Here is a 20589-nt window from a genome sequence, read left to right as displayed (position 1 = left end):
TTGAAATCACACCTTTCTTCTTGTTTGTTGTCAATCGCGCATCGCATTCAGCCATCCTGCCCAACACACTTAGTCAGTAAAATTCATAATTGACGACACATCGTTTGATGCGATGATGCAATCCTTGATGGTGTGTTATTGTCAAATATTGTTTGTTTTTTAATCTCCATCGCAGACCGGATATCATACGGAGGCCGCCATGACAGTATGCGCAGAACGGATGCGCAAGACACGTCAGCTATATCAAGAGCGAGAGTTCAGTTCTCTACCTATTAGTATCAATTCACAGTTTAATAAGCAGTTTCAATCAGCAAATAACAAAATGCGTATTACAGGTAATATTTTATTTCACAACACTTTGCCTTGTTCCTTTTTTAATCTCCATCACAGACCGGATATCATACGGAGGCCGCCATTACAGATGCGCAGAACGGATGCGCAAGACACATCAGCTATATAAAGAGCGAGAGTTCAGTTCTCTACCTAAATGCGTATTACAGGTAATATTTTATTTCACAACACTTTGCCTTCTTCCTTTCTTCTCTGCTGTTCACTTCAAACACGCTCCATACGAACACAATGCTCTCGTATCAGACTCGTATCAGACGCTTGCCATTATTCACATGTCCTGAGTGTTGTTAGTCACCTATATGTTGAACAGAGGGTGTGTTTTACCGAAGTCAAATTCCTTGTTTGGCACGCACAAACATGGCGAATAAAAACTCTTGAATCTTGAATCTTGAATCTTGCTCTATCACCTGCTCGTTCGCTGTCACAATGTACCCTACACAAATCCGAAACATTTCTCCGCTATCGAGTTTGCTAGCGCATGCGCAGTGATACTGACCGGCAGAATAACATCCAGTTGTTCCCAAAGATGATCTTTTTTCTGAAATAATTTTACGTTTACGGACTTAAGTAAGAGTCAAAATTTGAGTGCGTATTATACATGGGTACAGGCTTTTTTCCAGCATCGACATGCCATTTTTAGGGTGCGTATTATGCACGGGGGCGTATTTTACATGGAAAATCACGGTATTTGTTAGTATATAAGAAAATGAATGCCATCTTCTGTACAATATTAATATTGAATATTAAATTCATAAATTTATACAACTTCCCATTCCTTTTCAAACAAGTAGGCTCTGCCTAATTTGTGCAGTGGATTTTTTTCTGTTTGTATCTGTTGTTTATACAGTCATAGTTTGAATGACTTTCACCTTGTTTGTGGTTTTGAGTGTATTTGTCTTCATTTGATTGGTTATGTGTGGTTTGCCTGTTTGAAACGAATGAATTCAATTCAATTTCAGAATGGTTTTGGGTTTAATACTTCATATTTGATGGATTTAATTTTGTCGTCTATTTTAGGTCGATGTGTACACCTAAAATATACATCTATTTTAGGTTATTCGATAGACGTCTAAATTAGGTTTGTGTAGACCTAATACAGACGTCTAAATTAGGTCTACAGCTAGACCATCGTGATATGTCATCGTGAAGAAAAAGTCGTTGTGAAGAAAAAGTCGTCCTCCCATTCCCTATGAAAGTGATACTTTTTTTTATCTTCTTACTATGTACAGTTGCCCCACTCATTTTTATACCCTTTCTTAAGTTTAAGAGAAAACACAGGGTTCTGACAATTGGAGGGAACTCGCGAGCTAGCGTGTTAGTGTTGTGTTGTTAGCGCCATTGTTTGCACATGCGTCAAGTGCGAAAAACCCCCCAAACATTTTCATGTCACGTGATCGATCAGTAGTGGCTAGGCGATCGACCGGTCGATCGCGATCGACGTATTGGGCACCCCTGCCCTAGACCAACGAACCCCGTACTAAATTACCTGACTCCGTTACATTCCGATTGGTAGCGAATATGACATGGACCCGGACTGCATTTCGGTGTTTCATGAATTCTGATTGATATCATAGCCGTTTTTTGCGTATCCTTTCAGGTGATAATTGTGTATCTACCGCTGCCTCATGGCAGCCAGGCCTAAAAAAAAAAAGGGAACACCTAAGGGAGTTTAGCCAAAATGAATTAGGAAGAACTTCATGAAACAAAGTTGATGTTAAAATGTAGGTGGACGTGGAAGCTTGTGTTGAACATCGTCATTGCTCAACAGAAGGCTGTTTGGCAACAGTGAACAACAAACAAATTCAGCAAGGTTATTTAATTACGCCATGACCCAGATTCGTTCCAGGGATACTGCGGCCACAACGCTATACGATTATGACCAATATGCAATAGCATACAAAAGGTATTATGGCCAATATGCAGTTGCATGTTTAGGGTCTTTTCTTTAGGATCTTCAGCCAGGACACCCAGGCAGACCATGAAAAAATTTTGATGTTAAAATGATGGTTGAACTATCCGACTGCGCAGATCTGATGATCCCAAAGACTTGAGATGAGACAACATTGGAAAGACTTATTTGTTGACAGTGTCTGTGAGTTACTTCAACCCAAAAATTTCAAATACACATAGCTAATGTTGACCACAAATGGGAATGTGAGCTAGCCAAGAGTCGAACCTAGAATCTTCTGATCCGTAGTCAGATGCGTTATTCATTGAGCCACTAGCCCCACGCAAAGTTGAGATTTGAAAGCATAAGCTATTTGGGGGGTTTTAGTACAGTCACTACAGAACTCCATTTGGTCCTGGAGCTGAGGCTGCCCTCGCCTTCCTCACTACTTCCTCAACCTCGCTCCATTTTGGGGACTGTCATCCAGCTGGTGTTCTGGTTGAGGTATTGGTGGCATGTCTGATGGTATCTCTCTCTGTTCAAATCTTTGGCTGTCCATATGAATGATTTTCAGGTGGTCTTCCAGTTCCCTCTTTGGCACCTATCACACAGCATTGTCATCTTGTGCCACTTCAAGAATACCGCATCATCTTCCAAATTGATTGAAACCACACCATACATACCTTATACAATCAATAGTTTCTGGATTTGCACATAAAATACTGTCCCAGATGTTAAGCTACAAACTGGATTCGGTTGACGTTGGGAAATTGTGTAAAATGTAAATAAAAACAAAATACAATGATTTGTCATGTCTCGTCCCCAGTTTTGTGATGTGTATAGGTTGTCATCGTTTCTGTGTGTCTGTGTGCTCGCCCCTCCCTTCCTGTGTGCCCTTGATTAGTGTAATCACACTCACCTGCCTCTTGTTGCCTGTGTTGTATTTAAGTTCTGTTTATGTGCCACTCGACGTCGGAGCATTGTGGACAATGCATGTGTCACTGCCACGAGGTTGTTTGGTTCCTGTCTTTTGTTTCACGTTTTTGCCGGTCAGTCCTGTTAGTTTTGATGTTACGTCACGTCGGGTTGCCGAGTCTGTCTTTTGAGTTTGCTGCAATAAACCCTGGTCCAAGCTGCACTTTGTCGCCCTGCTCCATCTTCCACACTCCGTTCGTGACATGATTTGAAAAATCCTTTTCAACCTATATTCAATTGAATACACTACAAAGACAACATATTTAATGCTCAAACTCATAAACTTTAATTTTTCAAATAATAATTAACTTAGAATTTCATGGCTGCAACACGTGCAGTAGAAGTTGAGAAAGGGCATGTTTACCACTTCGTTATATCACCTTTCCTTTTAATAACACTCAGTAAACGTTTTGGAAGAGAGGAGACTAATTCTCTTAGCTTCCCATGTGGAATTCTTTCCCAATTTTGCTTGATGAACCGCTTCAGTTGTTCAACAGTCCGGTGTTTTCCCTGTCGTATTTTACGCTTCATAATGCGCCACATTTTTTCAACGGGAGACAGGTCTGGACTGCAAGCGGGCCAGGGGAGAAGCTGGACTCTTTTACTTCGAAGCCACGCTGTTGTAACACATGCAGAATGTGGCTTGGCATTATCTTGCTGAAATAAGCAGCGGCGTCCATGAAAAATACGTCACTTGGATGGCAGCATATGTTGCTCCAAAATCTGTATGTACTTTTCAGCATTTATGTTGCCTTCACAGAAGTGTAAGTCACCCATGCCATGGGAACTAATGCACCCCCATACCATCACAGATGCTGGCTTTTGAACTTTGCGTTGATAACAGTCCGGATGGTCCGCTTCCTCTTTGGTCTGGAGAACACAACGTCCAGTGTTTCCAAAAACAATTTGAAAAGTGGACTCATCAAACCACAAAACACTTTTCCTTTGTGTGTCAGTCCATTTTACACGAGCTCGGGCCCAGAGAACCAGGCGGCGTTTCTGGATGTTGTTCATAAACGGCTTTTGCTTTGCATGGTAGAGTTTTAATCCGCACTGATGTAGTGATGAACTGTATTTACTGACAGTGGTTTTCTGAAGTTTTCCTGAGCCCATTTGGTGATATCCTTTACACACTCATGTTGGTTTTTAAGGCAGTGGCGTCTGAGGGATCGAAGGTCACGGTCATTCAATCTTGGTTTCCGGCCGTGGCGCTTACGTGCAGTGATTTCACCAGATTCTCTGAACCTTTTGATGATATTATGGACCGTAGATGTTGAAATCCCTAAATTCCTTGCAATTTTGCTTTGAGAAATGCTGTTCTTAAACTGTTCAACTATTTTCTCACGCAGTTGTGGACAAAGTGGTGAATCTCGCCCCATCCTTGCTTGTGATTGACTGAGCAAGTTTGGGGAGGCTCCTTTTATACCTAATCATGGTACCCACCTGTTCCCAATTAGCCTGATCACATGTGGGATGTTCCAAATAGGTGTTTGATGAGCTTTTCTCAGCTTTCTCAGTGTAGATAATTGCATGATTGTGTATTGTGCTAAAAGAATGTCCCGCACGGCTACCGCAGCTTCAAAGGAAAAGCTCCCTCTCGCTCCCCTGATGTAACGCAACCAAGTGATAGATTTTGTTCTCTGGATCCTCGTGTGAGTTTATTAAACTGCTGTCCTCTGAACGTATGGTGCTTGCTTCGACGCACATAACGACATGGTGTCAGAAGGCGTCTCGGACCTGCCCTCTGTGTATTGAGTGGTGTTTTTTTCTTCGCCGTGCTTCGCTGTGCGTCAGGTGTGAAGGGAAGACTAGCTATGGCGGAAGGATTTCGCAGGCCTGACCCGCTTGTTTTTGAAGGAGACGTTGCCGAGAGTTGCCGTATTTTTGAAAGAGAATATGACATTTTTATCGAGGCTGCACACGCGGATAAACCTGCCAAGACAAAAGTGTACATCCTCCTCAACCTTGCAGGAGCAGAAGCCATTGAACGGGAGCGTTCATTTGTATACGCTGCGGAAGTGAGAGCGCCAGGAGAAAATGGAGCCGTCATGGTCCCGGCCGACTCTCGGGAAGACCCCACATGTCTCAAACGAAAATTTCGAGAAATGTGCAATCCACAACACAACAAGACGATGGAAAGGCACAAGTTTCACACTCGAAATCAGAAGCAAGGTGAGACTATTGAATCTTTCATCAGTGATTTGAAGATAACAGCAAAAAGTTGCCACTTTGCAGAACTCACAGACGAATTGATTTGTGATAGAATCGTGTGTGGCATCAACAACGAAAGTATAAGAAAGGCTCTGCTACGCGATAGTGACTTAACCCTCGCTAAAGCAATTTCTATCTGCCGTGTCTATGAAATGACCGAGGAAAACACAAGAGCATTAACTCTGCAAGTAAACCCTGTGGATGCGCTACAACAAAGCTCCAGTAGAGGGCAGTACAGGTCAAGAAATAAGAAAGCAAATCAATATGATTCAAAGAACATCACTACTTGTAATCATTGTGGAGGCAGCCACCCAGCGCAAAGAGATAAATGTCCAGCGTTTGGCTTGAAATGTCACAAATGTGGAAAGATGAATCATTTCAGGGATTGCTGCAAGTCAAAGCCAGCATATCACAACACTGAAAGAAAGAGTTTCACAAAGAAAAGCTCCACTAGAAGACCAGTGTATCACATGGAAATCGAGCAAGAGAAAGAATACACCGCTGATGATGATACATACTATGTAGATGGAATTTCTGTGGACACTATCAATGCACATATGAAAAATAGAGATGAAGGATTTGTCACTCTGCATGTGCACGGGAAACCCATTGAAATGAAAATTGACACCGGAGCGAAATGTAATGTAATGGCTAAGGACATGTTTGTACAACTCTCAGAGGGGAACATTATTCCCTGTGTCAAGTCTACAAATCTAGTGGCTTATGGCGGCAGCAAGATAGAAACTGCAGGTCTTGTCTCACTGTCATGCTACTTGAATGAACAGCAACACACGCTACCCTTCTTCCTCGTGGAGCGTGATGTTATTCCACTTTTGGGATTTCGTGCATGTATGCGTCTCGGACTTGTCACATTCAGCCCTCACGTGCACCAGGTCGGTACGGAGACTGTTACAGACTTTGTCAAACATATCAAAGAGGAATACAAAGATGTGTTCAGTGATGAATTAGGAGAACTGCCAATCACCTACTCCATGGTATTAGATCCAGCTGTACAGCCAGTCGTGCGTCCAGCGCACCGTGTCCCCTTGGCGATGCAGGCCCGCGTTAAAGCTGAACTTGATAACATGACAAGTAAAGGAGTCATCTGCCCCGTCTCTGAGCCCACGGACTGGGTTTCATCGATGGTAGCTGCACACAAGAAAGACAAAGAAGAGCTACGACTGTGCATTAACCCCAAAGACTTGAACACTGCTTTAAAGAGACCCCACTATCCGATGCGTAGTGTGGAAGACGTAGCCAGCAAAATGTCAGGTGCCACCCTGTTTTCGGTGCTTGATGCCAAGAACTCCTTTTGGCAAATTAAGCTAGATCAAAAGTCATCCATGTTGACAACATTCAGCACACCTTTTGGGCGCTACCGATTTCTCCGCATGCCATTTGGCATTAACTCAGCAAGTGAAGTTTTCCAAAGCTCAATGGAACAACTGTTTGCCGGTTACCCATGTGCTGTCATAGTCGATGACATAATTGTGGGAGGTCGCGATGCTGCAGAACATGATGCTAATCTGAAGAAAATACTGGATCGTGCACAAGAGATCAAACTTAGACTCAACTCTCAAAAGTGCAAGTTTCGGCTCGACCAAGTCTGCTATGTTGGTCACATATTCACAAAAGAAGGTCTGAAAGCCGATCCAACGAAAACAGAAGCCATCACAGAGATGCCGGTCCCGCAAGATGCCCTAGCTGTGCAACGATTCCTGGGCATGGTGAACTACCTGGGGAAGTTTATCCCGAATCTCAGCGACATTGCAGCACCACTCAGGCAGCTCACTCACAAAGACGCTGCATGGTGCTGGCTCCCCCAACACCAACAAGCATTTGAGAAATTGAAGTCATGTCTATCCAGCCCACCTGTCCTTTCTTATTTTGATGTAGGGAAACCTGTGATGCTAACATGTGATGCATCTCGTTATGGGTTGGGTGCAGCATGTTTACAAGATGGAAAGCCAATTGCGTATGCATCTCGCACATTGTCAGATACAGAAACCCGTTATGCGCAAATTGAAAAAGAACTCCTTGCTGTTGTTTTTGCATGCACTAAGTTTAAGGACTACATCTATGGCAAGCACACTGTCATTGAAACAGACCACCAACCTCTGGTCACTATACTGAAGAAGCCGATCCTCACAGCTCCAGCTCGTCTGCAGAGGATGCTACTTCGCCTACAAGCTTTTGACATCACCTTGGTTTATAAAAAGGGCAAGCAAATGTACCTTTCCGACACCCTGTCAAGAGCCCCAAACAGTAAAGTTTCTGAATTATCCAGTGCTCACAGCTCGTTTGAAGTCATGTCAGTCAGTTTTATCTCGACAGCCAGGCTTGAAGAGCTGAGAACACACACTGCCAGTGACCAAGTGCTTCAAACTCTTAGCAATGTGATCCAGAATGGATGGCCTAACAAAGAACGTCAGGCACCGCTCTCTGTCCGCCCATACTTTCCATACAGAGACGAGTTGGTAGTGGAAGAAGGTATTGTTGTTAAAGGACACAGACCTGTCATACATATCTCACTGCAACAAGAGTACATCCAGATTATGCATAGAGGTCACCCAGGCCTTGAATCAACTAAATGTAGAGCCAGAAGTACAGTGGTTTGGCCCAACATGAACACGGACATCACAAAAGTACGACTGTCTTGTGCTGTATGCAATAGCACACGACCACACCAGCAAAAGGAACCGCTAAAAGCTCATCCTGTCCCTACCCTGCCATGGTCTACGGTCGCAACAGACATTTTTGAATGGCATGGTCAACAGTATTCAGTCCTTGTAGACTCCTACTCGGGATGGTTCGAAATTGATCTGCTTCGTGATTTGTCTTCAGCTACGGTGATAAAAAAGCTAAAGAGACATTTTTCTGTTCATGGAGCACCCCATACACTGATTTCTGATAATGGCAAACAGTACACAAGCCAACGATTCCGCGACTTTTCCAAACAGTGGGACATTACTCACGTTACCAGCAGTCCCGGATACCCGCAGTCAAATGGATTAGCCGAGCGTGCCGTCCGCAGTGCCAAACAGCTCATGGAAAAGTCACACCGAGATGGAACAGATGTTTTTCTCAACCTGCTCAACCTCAGGAACATTCCTCGAGACAACACGCTTGGATCACCTGCACAGCGTCTCATGTCTCGCCAGACACGTTCTACATTTCCTGTCAACAACAATCTGCTTGTGCCTACAATAAAGGGTGCAGGACAAGTTGCTACTCAGCTTCAAAGGAAAAGACTTGTTCAAAAGCAGTACTATGATGCAACAAGTCGCCCTCTGGTGCCACTTGTGAGAGGACAAATTGTCCGGTTACAGACTGCAGAGGGATATGACCGCCTCGGGAAAGTGGTTCAGGCTTGCAAAGAGCCGCGCTCCTACATCGTTGAATCCAACGGAGGTATCTACAGGAGGAATCGCCGTCACATCCTTCCTGTTGCTGAACCAACCCCACCTTTGCACGCCGACTCTGACCATCACTCTCAACCACCGGTTCAGAGTACGCCAGACCCTCTTCTATCCAGTCCACATGCCCGACCGTCTCACTTCTCTCAGCCATCTGCTCACTACTCCACCAATGAGCAATCAACAACATCTCCAGCTGACGTGCCCACCCGAGTGTCACACAATTGCTCTGCTTATGTGACTTGCTCAGGTCGGATATCTAAGCCGAATCCGAAGTATATGGATTGAACTGCATGTTTGTTAGTTGCATTTTGAAAAAAAAAAAAAGTTAAGCTCTAAGGTTGTTTACATACTTGTTATCATTATCAAGTGTACCTTCGTGCATTTCCAAGAGGAATAATTTGTTAATTCAGTAAATTTTATGCTGCCAGTTTTACGCAGAATTGTTTATTGTTAGACTGTCATGTCACATTTGTATATTACAGTTTTTTAGTTGACAATATTTTTTATAGAGGCAATGTTCTAAAAGGAGAGGATGTAGATAATTGCATGATTGTGTATTGTGCTAAAAGAATGTCCCGCACGGCTACCGTAGCTTGGACGGAAAAGCTCCCTCTCGCTCCCCGGATGTAACGCAACCAAGTGATAGATTTTGTTCTCTGGATCCTCGTGTGAGTTTATTAAACTGCTGTCCTCTGAACGTATGGTGCTTGCTTCGACGCACATAACGACACTCAGTATTTTTTTTTACACCTTTCCCAACTTCTACTGGACTTGTTGCAGCCATGAAATTCTAAGTTAATTATTATTTGTCAAAAAACAATGAAGTTTATCAGTTTGAACCTTAAATGTGTTGTCTTTGTAGTGTATTCAATTGAATATGGGTTGAGAAGGATTTTCAAATCGTTGAATCAAAGGGCATGGCGCTTTAAGGCAGCTGCAGTGTTTGTTGTCTGCGTGTGCGCCGACTTTTAAGTTTGTTTTAATTAGTTTTTAGTCGTGTTTTTTTAAAGTCTTTTTTTCACGGCATCCTGTGTGGAACTGTTTTTGCTTCATGCGTGGCCATCTATGAAGTTGAAAGGAGATGGAAGGGTTGAATATTTACAAATACTATCCGCACATCCTAATGAGTCTAAGGAAACACGCTGTCCAGCTAAATGGGAATATACAACAAAAGCTGTCAAACATCGGGATATCACACAAAATAAGTTGTGCAAGAGGATCTAAAGCCGGTAAAAACAGATGGCAGAAAATAATCATAGAAGGACACAGACCGAATGCCAAACAAAGGAAGGAACGGGTGAGTGCCCTGTCTGCAATACGGTGTGTGAAACCTGAACGAGAGCAACCGCGAATGTCAAAGTTAACTCTCTGCAACGCGAGGTCATTGATAAATAAGACGGATGAATATGAAATATTGCTGAAAACCCTAGATGCAGACATCGGGGGCGTTACTGAAACGTGGGCTCACAATAATATACCGGATGAATCGCTGTCAATCAAGGATTACCAACTATTTAGGAGAGACAGGAACGGCAAAAGTGGAGGGGGCGTGGCTGAGTACTGTGTCAAGTGGCATGGTGGTACGAGATGGTGTAAAATTAGGTATTGAATTTGGCCCAGGCACATTGGCTATCCCAAAACATGTAGTAGTTCAAAATTTCACCAGGAGATGGTGTTAAAGCTTGACATAGGGGTGACCTGATGGAAATGAACAAATCTAGTAAATTGTTAGCAATTGGGAGGACACGACCTGTTCAAACACGTAGCAATGGACAATTTTGGAATATGAGTTTGCTATGCCGTAATTTTAAGATGTAACAGCTTGAGCAATATCAATATATGTGTTTAAGTTGGAGGAACCCATTATTGTGTTAAGTACTATTATGTGTTGAGATATATCTTTATAGACAAGATATATGTGATTCATGTTGCAATGTTTTGTCCAACCTGTATTTAACATTGGTGTTCCATCCATACCTGAATGTATTAAGTTGAGAGGAGACATTAAGGGCTAATAGTGAAAGAAAGAACAAGCAAAACAGTAAACATCTGCATCCGGTGACGGACTGCGGTCAGGCGCAGTGGTTGCTGCTTGAAGCAAGGTTGCCAAGACAACCAGTGGTGCACCTACATATTACGATGAGGTAATGCCAGAAGCCTATAAATATGTTGCCCGGACACAGAGCGGGCGCGCTTCTTCCTGGTCAGGGCGATGGCCGTGACGCTGCCCGGAGTAAAAGAACGAAGATGGATTTTTCATTCTTTTTGAGATTGAATCAAAATCTACTAAGATGAATTTCCAGAGTCTTCGACTTGGACTTTGTCAAATTTTAAGCTTCGAGGAAGGCAGAGGAGACAGCCGCTCTGGGCAGAAAGGGGAAGACGCCAATTTTACTTTTTTGGCTATGCTCCTCACGGCCAGACCTTTCCTCTTTTTTTTAAACAGAATTCGGATTTTGGAACAAAGGAGAGCCGATTACTCGCCTTCAGTCTCCTCTTTTGTTCTGAGTGGGTGAGTCTTGTTTTTTTGTTTTTTCGACTTGTAATTCTTGCTTATTCATTAAATCTCTTCTTAAGCCTTAATTCGGTTATCGATTATTTCGTATTAACTATGTTGAGCATGGTTTTATATGCGGTAATTACAACTTTAAAGTGTCTTTATTTCCCTATCATAGTCATTCTTTAAATCCGTTCAATTCTTTTTAAAGTGAAGACATCTTTAATCCTTAACATCAGGAATTGTCAGATCTGGTTCGAAGTAGTTATCTTGAGGGCGAGGGTGCTCTAGTAAAGTAACGAATCCTTGAGGTCTTAACAAAGACATCTAAAAATATCCGTAACATAACAAAAGCATCAAACAACCGAAGGGAGCCATCATTATGGCGCGGTCCTTTCGACGACTCGCCTCGAATTGAGTTACTCGGCTCGCGCCTCGGATGACTTGAGAGGGATTGGCGTCGTAAAGAAATTAGATTGATTCCGGTAGAATTAATTTAACTCAGGTGGTTAGATACGGACGAGTCCCTTCACCCCGGCTTATCGAACCCGTTAACGGGGAGCCGGTGACACTTTGATAAAAAGTGCGCGTTTGACATTTTGGCGCCCAACGTGGGGTTGAACTTCAAACCGTCGGCCAGCAAAATCAGCAAGCCCACGATCAAATCGTGGCAATGGAGCAGAAGGCAGCCGAAGTTGACCTCAAGCTCCAAAGCGAAATGCAGCAAAAATCCCAGGCCGTAGACAAAGTCCAGTTGCTGGAGCTCCACGTGACAGATTTAATACTACAACTTGAGGAACAGCAGTTGAACTCTGGTCAACAACTGGAAGACCATCAGCGTTATGAGATTCTAGCCATTGAAATGGATATGCTGGCATCTGAGCGAGATTATCTCAAGCAGGCGCTGGACCTTGCCCTGGAGCGGACTCAAATACTGGAGACGGAGAAAACTGCACTTTCAGAGGAGCTTGAGGAAAAAATGGAAGTTGCTATTACAAAACCTTTCAACATTACACTTTGACACTCTCTGACAAATGCTTTCCTAGACAGGCTTTGAGGAGCCCTGTTAAGGAGACGTTTACAATTTGAAAAGGAGGAAGTTGTCATTACTAACTCCTTCAACATTATAGAATCAGGACTTATTCTATCGAATTCTTTTTGACACTCTCCCCTGCCTTCCTAGACAGGCTTTTTGGAGATCAATCCCAATTAGTCAAAGTCAAAGTGTGCATACAGCAGACAGTCAGAATATAGCGCAAAAGTACAGGATGCTACGCAGAAGGGGGGAGAGAGTTCAGGATCCTAACAGCCTGGAGTACGAAGCTGTTGGTGAGTCTGGTGGTGCGGGAGCGCAGGCTCCTGTACCTCTTCCCAGATGGCAGAAAATCGAACAAAGAGTGAGCGGGGTGACTCACATCACTCACAATCGTGGTCGCCTTGCGGGTGAGATGGGAGGTGTAAATGTCCTTCAAGGAGGGGAGTGAAGCACCAGATTGATTGATTCCGGTAGAATTAATTTAACTCAGGTGGTTAGATACGGACGAGTCCCTTCACACCGGCTTATTGAACCCGTTACCGGGGAGCCGGTGGCACTTTGATAAAAAGTGCGCGTTTGACATTTTGGCGCCCAACGAGTTGAGGGGGATTGTGATTTAAGATTTACTAATAAATATTTACTCGCAGCTCCAAAACAAACCTGTGTGGAGTTTTTTCAGTTTTTTCTTCCCAGGAACTGTCATTTCCGCTCACTGATACAAACAAATGTCAGAACGGCCTTGAGTGACATAAGAACAGTCTCTTTAAGGAATAGAGTTTCCTGGAAAAGAGCCTTTAGTAGCACGGGAGGATTAGAACTGTTTTGTGTCATAGTAAACGGTGACCGCTACCCCTTAGCACGTTGCTTTAAGGATGAGTAAGGATGATCTCCTTCTTAACTTGTACTTGTATGGAGTACTAAAAGTAACGTTAATGTTGTACGCAGAGTATTCGGCAGAACTTGCGAAAGCTAGAGGGGCCGGTACATGGGCACGTTTCTTGCGTGGCGGTACACTGAAACGCAGAAAGTGCATCCCGCCGTTGAGAGCATCAATTAGCGAGGCGGGAGTTCTCGAATTGGTGTTCTGAGTAGAGGCGACGCAAAAGGTGCCGTTGAGTAACTAAGAGCTGTATCGTCCCTATTCCGAGTGCACACGGAAAGGCTTCGAAAGGAGACAGCTCGAACCTAAGACTACTTTTTGGAGGCGGCTTGTTAAAAGTTAAAGTTAAAGTTGTGAAGCGAAGCTGGCCTCCAGAGTTTGCTAAATACATAGTAGAGCTGGCGTCGGAGCGGCGCCTCGCTGTATAGTGTGTGTGCTTTTTGAGGAAGGAGTATTAGAGAATGAAGAAAAAAAGAAAAAAGCTAAAGAGAAAGAGCAGAGCAGGCCGTTTGCCCGGTGGGGGTTGAGTGTGCTCGGGGAGAATGTTAAAGGGACAGTCTGTGTTTCCCACAGGGTATTTGAAGCGGGGAGAAGATGACATTTGCGCTGCGTTGCTTGTTTGTTTGTATGTTGTCTGTCGGTGTTATGTGTTGTAAGACAAAATTGGCTATAATGGTGCACTGAAGAATTTGCTAGACTGTAGTTTGTCTGGTTTGCACCGCAAAATGGAAGGAAAAAAAAAAGTGGAGGGATTAGTTGTTTACAGGAACTGGTCCACACTCGTTTAGGGTCTAGCCCTAATAGAATTTTTTTTTTTTTTCTTTTCCTTTATTTTTTTTAAGACAGAGAGCATTCTGTCTGAAATGGGATGAAGCAAAATTATGAAATAAAGACATTTCAATCCTAAAGTCAGGAGAACTAGTTGATTGGCTGTGTCAAGACTATACAAGTATTTGCACAGGAAAATAAGAGAGATTAGGTTATATAAAGTTGAGACAACAAGAATTTTGATTAATCTATTGGCAGCTGTTTTGTTGATTCTTTTTTTTCTTTTTGGGGAAGTGAGTGGGTTATCAGAATCTTTGAGAAAGGAAAAAGAGGAAACAGCTGTCTCGAAAAAGGGAACTGTCGACAGCCTTGAGTGAGACCTCTGAGGCCGGCTGACTTAGAAGAAGCTGAACATTTTTGAAGTTTTTCTTTTTTCTTTCTTCAAAATTGTAAACATTCTTGCTGTAAACAATCAGGAGATTATTGAAAAGTGACTGAAGAAGATTTGCCAGCAAAAAAAGTTGTGGAGGCAGTCCAATTGCCACAAAAAGAAAGCTATATGCATGTGTCTAGCACACAAACACACACACACAAGACTGATGAGATGTCAAAAGGAAATGAGTTGCAGACAGGCCCGCAGAAGCAGACACTGCGAAAAGAGACGGATCAAGAAAGGATGGAGACCTGAAAGCCCATTGGGGCTTCATCCCTAAGAGGAGTTACCGACGTTGGGGAAGAACGCCCGGTGACGCACAGGCAGGAGAAGTTGCTCCTACAGTGCTGGAAAGACTGTTGGAGGTTGTGAACAGACACGCAGGAAGCGTGAGAGTCATAACCGACAGCCGTTATGGTGAAGAAGCCCTCATAGACGTTCTGGCCATTTGGGAAGAACATGGCTACGGGGGTGTGAAAGGAAGACCGGATTGGCCCTAGGAGGGGGCCTGCTGGTTAAGAGTAAAGGTTCATCGATACGTCCAAGAAAGGATAATTATAGTTGTAGGAGTTGAGAAATGGGACAAGACCCCTCGCGGAAAGTGGTCCCATATGTGAGTCCGTGAAGAATGTGGTAACGGCCGTACATGAAGCCATAGGGCACGGAGGAGCCGTGCCTACACGGAAGGAGTTGGAGAAGCTGGAGCTCTGGATTTCCGAAAGTGTAATTCGTGCTGCCTTGCGTGAACTGTGTGACAAGTACAGCACAGGTCGCAGAGGACAGCAAACAGACGGATTGACTTTCAAGCACTGTGCCATGGGGGCCAGTATGTCGCTGGACCCATGCGAGTTGATGGCACAAGAGGTGTGCTTGTGGACTCCTTGTCAAGACATGAAGGGCTGGAAGCTGTGAGAGAAGCTGGAGCTCGGGATTTCCGAAAGTGCAATTCGTGCTGCCTTGCGTGAACTGTGTGACAAGTACAGCACAGGTCGCAGAGGACAGCGAACAGACGGATTGACTTTCAAGCACTGTGCCATGGGGCCCAGTATGTCGCTGGACCCATGCGAGTTGATGGCACAAGAGGTGTGCTTGTGGACTCCTTGTCAAGACATGAAGGGCTGGAAGCTGTGAGAGAAGCTGGAGCTCAGGATTTCCGAAAGTGCAATTCGTGCTGCCTTGCGTGAACTGTGTGACAAGTACAGCACAGGTCGCAGAGGACAGCGAACAGACGGATTGACTTTCAAGCACTGTGCCATGGGGGCCAGTATGTCGCTGGACCCATGTGAGTTGACAGCACAAGAGGTGTGCTTGTGGACTTCTTGACAGGACATGGAAGGCTGGAAGCTGTGAGAAGAGCCGACGCCAACAGGAATCGTGAGCGTGATCAAGACGCTGGAAGAATAAAATCCAGAGGGTGAGCAGTTGAAACCATTGCCAGCTGACCCGATTCGAGCTAAAATGTAACCAAAAGAACCAGATTACAGCTGACAATTTAGCTGTCCCCGCCTTGGTGTGTTTGGCCGCATGCAAAGGTGCGGTTATCATACGAAGAAAACCGAACGGAAAAATGGCTGGTCGGGCCCTGGACCTGCTGAGAAGAGCCACACGGGGCTGTGTCCCTAGGCGACGTGACTCTTTTTATTGGAGCAGGGACGACGAAACACCGTGTGAGCATTTGTGAGCATCGTTGTCAAGTGGAAGGAGTCTGAAGTGAAGACCCAGGCCTCCAGGAGGAAGACAACATCGGTGCTTCGGAGGCAAGACACGTGACGTGGACTGACCTTTGACGACTCCCGGAGCCTCTGCGGCCCCGGGTCTCCAGATGGTTTGCAAGATAAATAGGAGACCAGTGAGTGAGTAGGCTTACTGTCCCAGCGATGTTGAGTTGATGGGGTAACTCCTCAGCAACGGTGATAGAGAGGTAAATTTGGTAGTTTTAACGCACCGGCCAACTTTGCTAATCTAACATTATATTTGATTTGCAAATGTAGTAAGTGGAGGATAAATTTGTTCGAAGAAGTCTCTCTTCTAGGAGGGGGAGGGTCAAGCACAATGGTACAGCAATGCCTAGTGTTTCCCGTTACCCAAGACTAAATTCAGCAGTTATTGAGAGAAGAAAGCAAAAAACAAAAAGGGAAATACTGGAGGAATTTGAATCCCCCGCCCCAACTTCCTCCTTTTTTAAATTGTAAACGTCTTCTTAACAGGGCTCCAAAAAGCCTGTCTAGGAAGGCATGGGAGAGTGTCAAAAAGAATTCGATAGAATAAGTCCTGATTCTATAATGTTGAAGGAGTTAGTAATGAAAACTTCCTCCTTTTCAAATTGTAAACGTCTCCTTAACAGGGCTCCTCAAAGCCTGTCTAGGAAAGCATTTGTCAGAGAGTGTCAAAGTGTAATGTTGAAAGGTTTTGTAATAGCAACTTCCATTTAATTTTTGTGTTTTATTTTGGAAGCAAATGTGAGCGATAAACACCTGCCGGCCAGTCCCTCTGCCATGCGGAGGGATTGACCGTTCTATGTTCTAAACTTGTGCGTCTATGTGTTTCAGACAAGTACGTGTTTTGAATGCACCCAGGTGCATTCTTAGTAGATTGAATCTGTCAAAATTTGCCTGGACGGTCGGAAGGGCGGTTGTGGTGAGCTGTGGCTTTCCCACATCCCCGCCGTCCTTAAATGGCTTGCCCCTAATGTCAAGCAAGGAGAGCAGGCTGAGTGGAGCGCCTTAAATGGGGTGGCTACTCTGACCTGATGACTTCAGCAACGCAACTCGAGACGTCCCATGGCCCACCGAGACCATGGGTTGTCCTCGTTTTGAGACAGTGATATCCTGTCGCACCATCTGGCCTCTGGTTCACATGGCTTAGGGCCACCTGGACGGTTCACGATGCTTCACGTCCCACTGGCGGTGTGGCCGGTGTGTGGCTGTTAGCCTGGCTCATCGTCCTGTGTCCAAAGACTTTTACACCCGAGTAGAGGGACCCGATGCTGCTCCTGTCGTGGCTGTGTGACCCTCCCCTCGGCGCGGAGGACCTTGCCTTGGACATTGGTCCGGTGACGGCTTCTTCTTCAAGCCATCACTGAGGGGGCCGTCAACGACAACGTCAACGACAACGTCAACGACGACATCAACGTCAACGACAACATCGACAACAATGGCAACGGCAGCGACGACGACATCAGCGTCCGTCACGGCGGCGTGTTCATTCAGGACCGCGTGGAGCGCTTGCTTCGGACCCTGGAGTGGCTTGCGGGATAGGGCTGTCTTGGGTGAGTCTTGTTTTTTTGTTTTGTCGACTTGTAATTCTTTTTCTTGCTTATTCATTAAATCTCTTCTTAAGCCTTAATTCGGTTATCGATTATTTCGTATTAACTATGTTGAGCATGGTTTTATATCCGGTAATTACAACTTTAAAATGTCTTTATTTCCCTATCATAGTCATTCTTTAAATCCGTTCAATTCTTTTTAAAGTGAAGACAGCTTTAATCCTTATCAGGAATTGTCAGATCTGGTTCGAAGTAGTTATGTTGAGCTCAGCTAGGGCGAGGGCGCTCTAGTAAATTAACGAATCCTTGAGGTCTTAACAAAGACATCTAAAAATATCCGTAACATAACAAAAGCATCAAACAACCGAAGGGAGCCATCATTATGGCGCGGTCATTTCGACGACTCGCCTCGAATTGAGTTACTCGGCTCGCGCGTCGGATGACTTGAGGGATTGGCGTCGTAAAGAAATTAGATTGATTCCGGTAGAATTAATTTAACTCAGGTGGTTAGATACGGACGAGTCCCTTCACCCCGGCTTATCGAACCCGTTAACGGGGAGCCGGTGACACTTTGATAAAAAGTGCGCGTTTGACAACTGTCATGAGAGACTGCAGGCAAAAAGGAAAAAGGATTTGGAGACCGATGACATTGAGTTTGCATGGGTCCAACTACAACCGTGTCGAACCCCCAGAAGTGTCTCAACTATATTTGTGGGGGTTATCTGTACCACCCGCCCTGGGCAAATAAAAACTGTACCAAGACAAAGTTCTGGAATATCTAATAAATACTATAGACACAATTAAAGCGTCTTTCCCCCACATGGGATTGTATTTATGTGGAGTTTTTAATAAACTGCCTACAAAAATGTTAACATTCTCCCACCCTGAAATTTGGCAGATACCGAAAGCAGGCAACCCTAGACTTGATTTTTACCAACATGGCTAAACTTTACAGCCCCTCAACCACCCTTGCCCCCTTGGGTTCCAGTGACCACAAGTGTTTGGTGATGAGCCCCTTAAATTCAACAGGGCAGAAACAACAGGTGAAACGTAGGAGGGGCTGGTTAGTGACGACAGAAAGAAAAGAGGCTCTGTTAGGGTTTACAGATTATCTTGATTATATTAGAGAATCTCCTTTAAAACAGGAGGCAATAAATGGGATAGCCCCTTTCATAAATGGTCTTTGGTTAGGAGGAATCATTAGGAAGTGCTCAAACTCTTCTCGCAAACACTCCTATTTGCCCAGTTCAAAAGGGCAATAAAATTGACTACAAGAGTTGCAAAGAACAGATGAAGAAGAGTCATTGGCATGATCAGAGCACTTAAACTGAAAGATGTGTCAAATGCAAATTTACTGCCGCCTGATCTGTCTTCCCCACAGGTCAACAACCGCCCCAAGCCAGGAGACTGAGACAAACGACATAAAGGTCGTCAAAAAGAACAAACTGGGCCAGCCATGGTGGGAGGGACCATTCCAAGTCTTGCTGACTACCCCCACTGCACTGAACATTGCTGGAAGGCCCAACGAAGTTTCACCTCAGCCACTGGACGTTACAGAGAGTGCTGTACCCCATTTTCGGAGTGGGGGGAAGGCTAACTTCAAAGGGGCCTCATCGTTTAGGGTGGGGCGTCTCAATGTTGGTGAAGAATGGAATCCATAAGATCCCCACTCTGACTAGGCAATGGGAAATATCGGTGTCTCTGTCATCCGAGTAGCAACGGGGCTCCACATGCCAGGTGGATCCTCTGCTGCGTTGTGGTTGGAGCGTGCTATGGTCTATGGACTCACCTGGAGTGAACTATACGCGTTACATCCAAGGAAATGAGACCCACAAATGCATTGACAGCGACTGCTCTCCAGGAGGAAACTGGATGGGAGCTTTGGACATCACCGCTGAGAGCCAGGATGGGAGAGCCATTTCAAGGCGTAAGGGCTCTCGTACCAACATGGCTGCACCGTCGGACTTCATTCAGAACGGATCGTGGCTTTGTGGTCACAAGAACTGTCCGACGCTGCCTGCCAACTGGACAGGAGTGTGTGCACCAGTGTGGGTGACAGACCACACCTACAGAATACAACATCATCAGCTAACGAAAGTACACAACTCTTCTGGACGTCGACGCAGGGCGGTTGCAACCTTTGACCCTCATGACCCTGTCTGGGGTACGAATGTTCCGGACGACCATAAAGTATGGTCCGTTGGAGACAAAGTTGTGCATGCGCTTTTTCCTTGGATCGGAGTTGGAAAACAATCACTCTTCATCGAGACACTGAACTATCGTTTTCAATCCTTTGTGAATCTCTCACTGCAAGTCAACGATGGACAAAATAGAGAGATTCAGGCTATTAGGCTAATGTTCTTGCAAAACAGGATGGTTCTGGACTTGATGACTGCAGCACAAGGTGGTGTGTGCCGCATCATTGGGACTTCCTGTTGCACATACATTCCAGGAGATAATGACACGCACATCAAGGAAGCCATGAACTCACTGAGGAATTTACAGCAGGCCATGTCGGAGGATAAAATCCCACATCAATGGGATTTCTTTTCATGGCTATTCTCTGGCACTTGGGGGCAGTTGCTGTTGAAACTTGTGGCTCCTGTGCTTGCTGTGCTGGTATTGTTGTGCTTGTTTACGACCTGTGTTATCCCATGTTTGAAGTCTGCTGTGACAAGGGTTGTGTCTTCTACCGTAGCACAAGTACATATACAACTTCTCAGACATGACGGATGTGATGACTATAATGTGCTGCGAAACGTGGATTGCGTAGATGCTGTTTAGCTCACCATGTTTTGCAGAAACTTGAAAATGGCTTGCAAGTGATGGATACAATGATGTACTGTTTCTGTGTTTCTTTTTTTTA

The 20589-nt window shown here is 44.8% G+C and overlaps 2 long non-coding RNA genes across 2 annotated transcripts; one reads left to right on the top strand and one right to left on the bottom strand.

Moving 5' to 3' along the window:
• The first annotated feature begins 942 nt into the window (after positions 1 to 942).
• LOC119134970 lies at positions 943 to 10399 on the top strand. The gene is made up of 3 exons (XR_005100448.1): positions 943 to 1045; positions 2060 to 2072; positions 10389 to 10399. It is a non-coding gene; the product is annotated as an uncharacterized LOC119134970 (long non-coding RNA).
• Positions 7138 to 9578, bottom strand: LOC119134981. Its single transcript, XR_005100458.1, has 2 exons — positions 8773 to 9578; positions 7138 to 8469 (listed from the first exon to the last, which is right to left on the bottom strand). It is a non-coding gene; the product is annotated as an uncharacterized LOC119134981 (long non-coding RNA).
• Positions 10400 to 20589: the final 10190 nt, after the last annotated feature.

This window comes from Syngnathus acus, chromosome 15, assembly GCF_901709675.1.
Source record: "Syngnathus acus chromosome 15, fSynAcu1.2, whole genome shotgun sequence".
Lineage (NCBI taxonomy): Eukaryota > Metazoa > Chordata > Actinopteri > Syngnathiformes > Syngnathidae > Syngnathus > Syngnathus acus.
The sequence above is the reverse complement of the archived record's forward strand: the minus strand, read 5'-3'. Positions and strand labels throughout refer to the sequence as shown.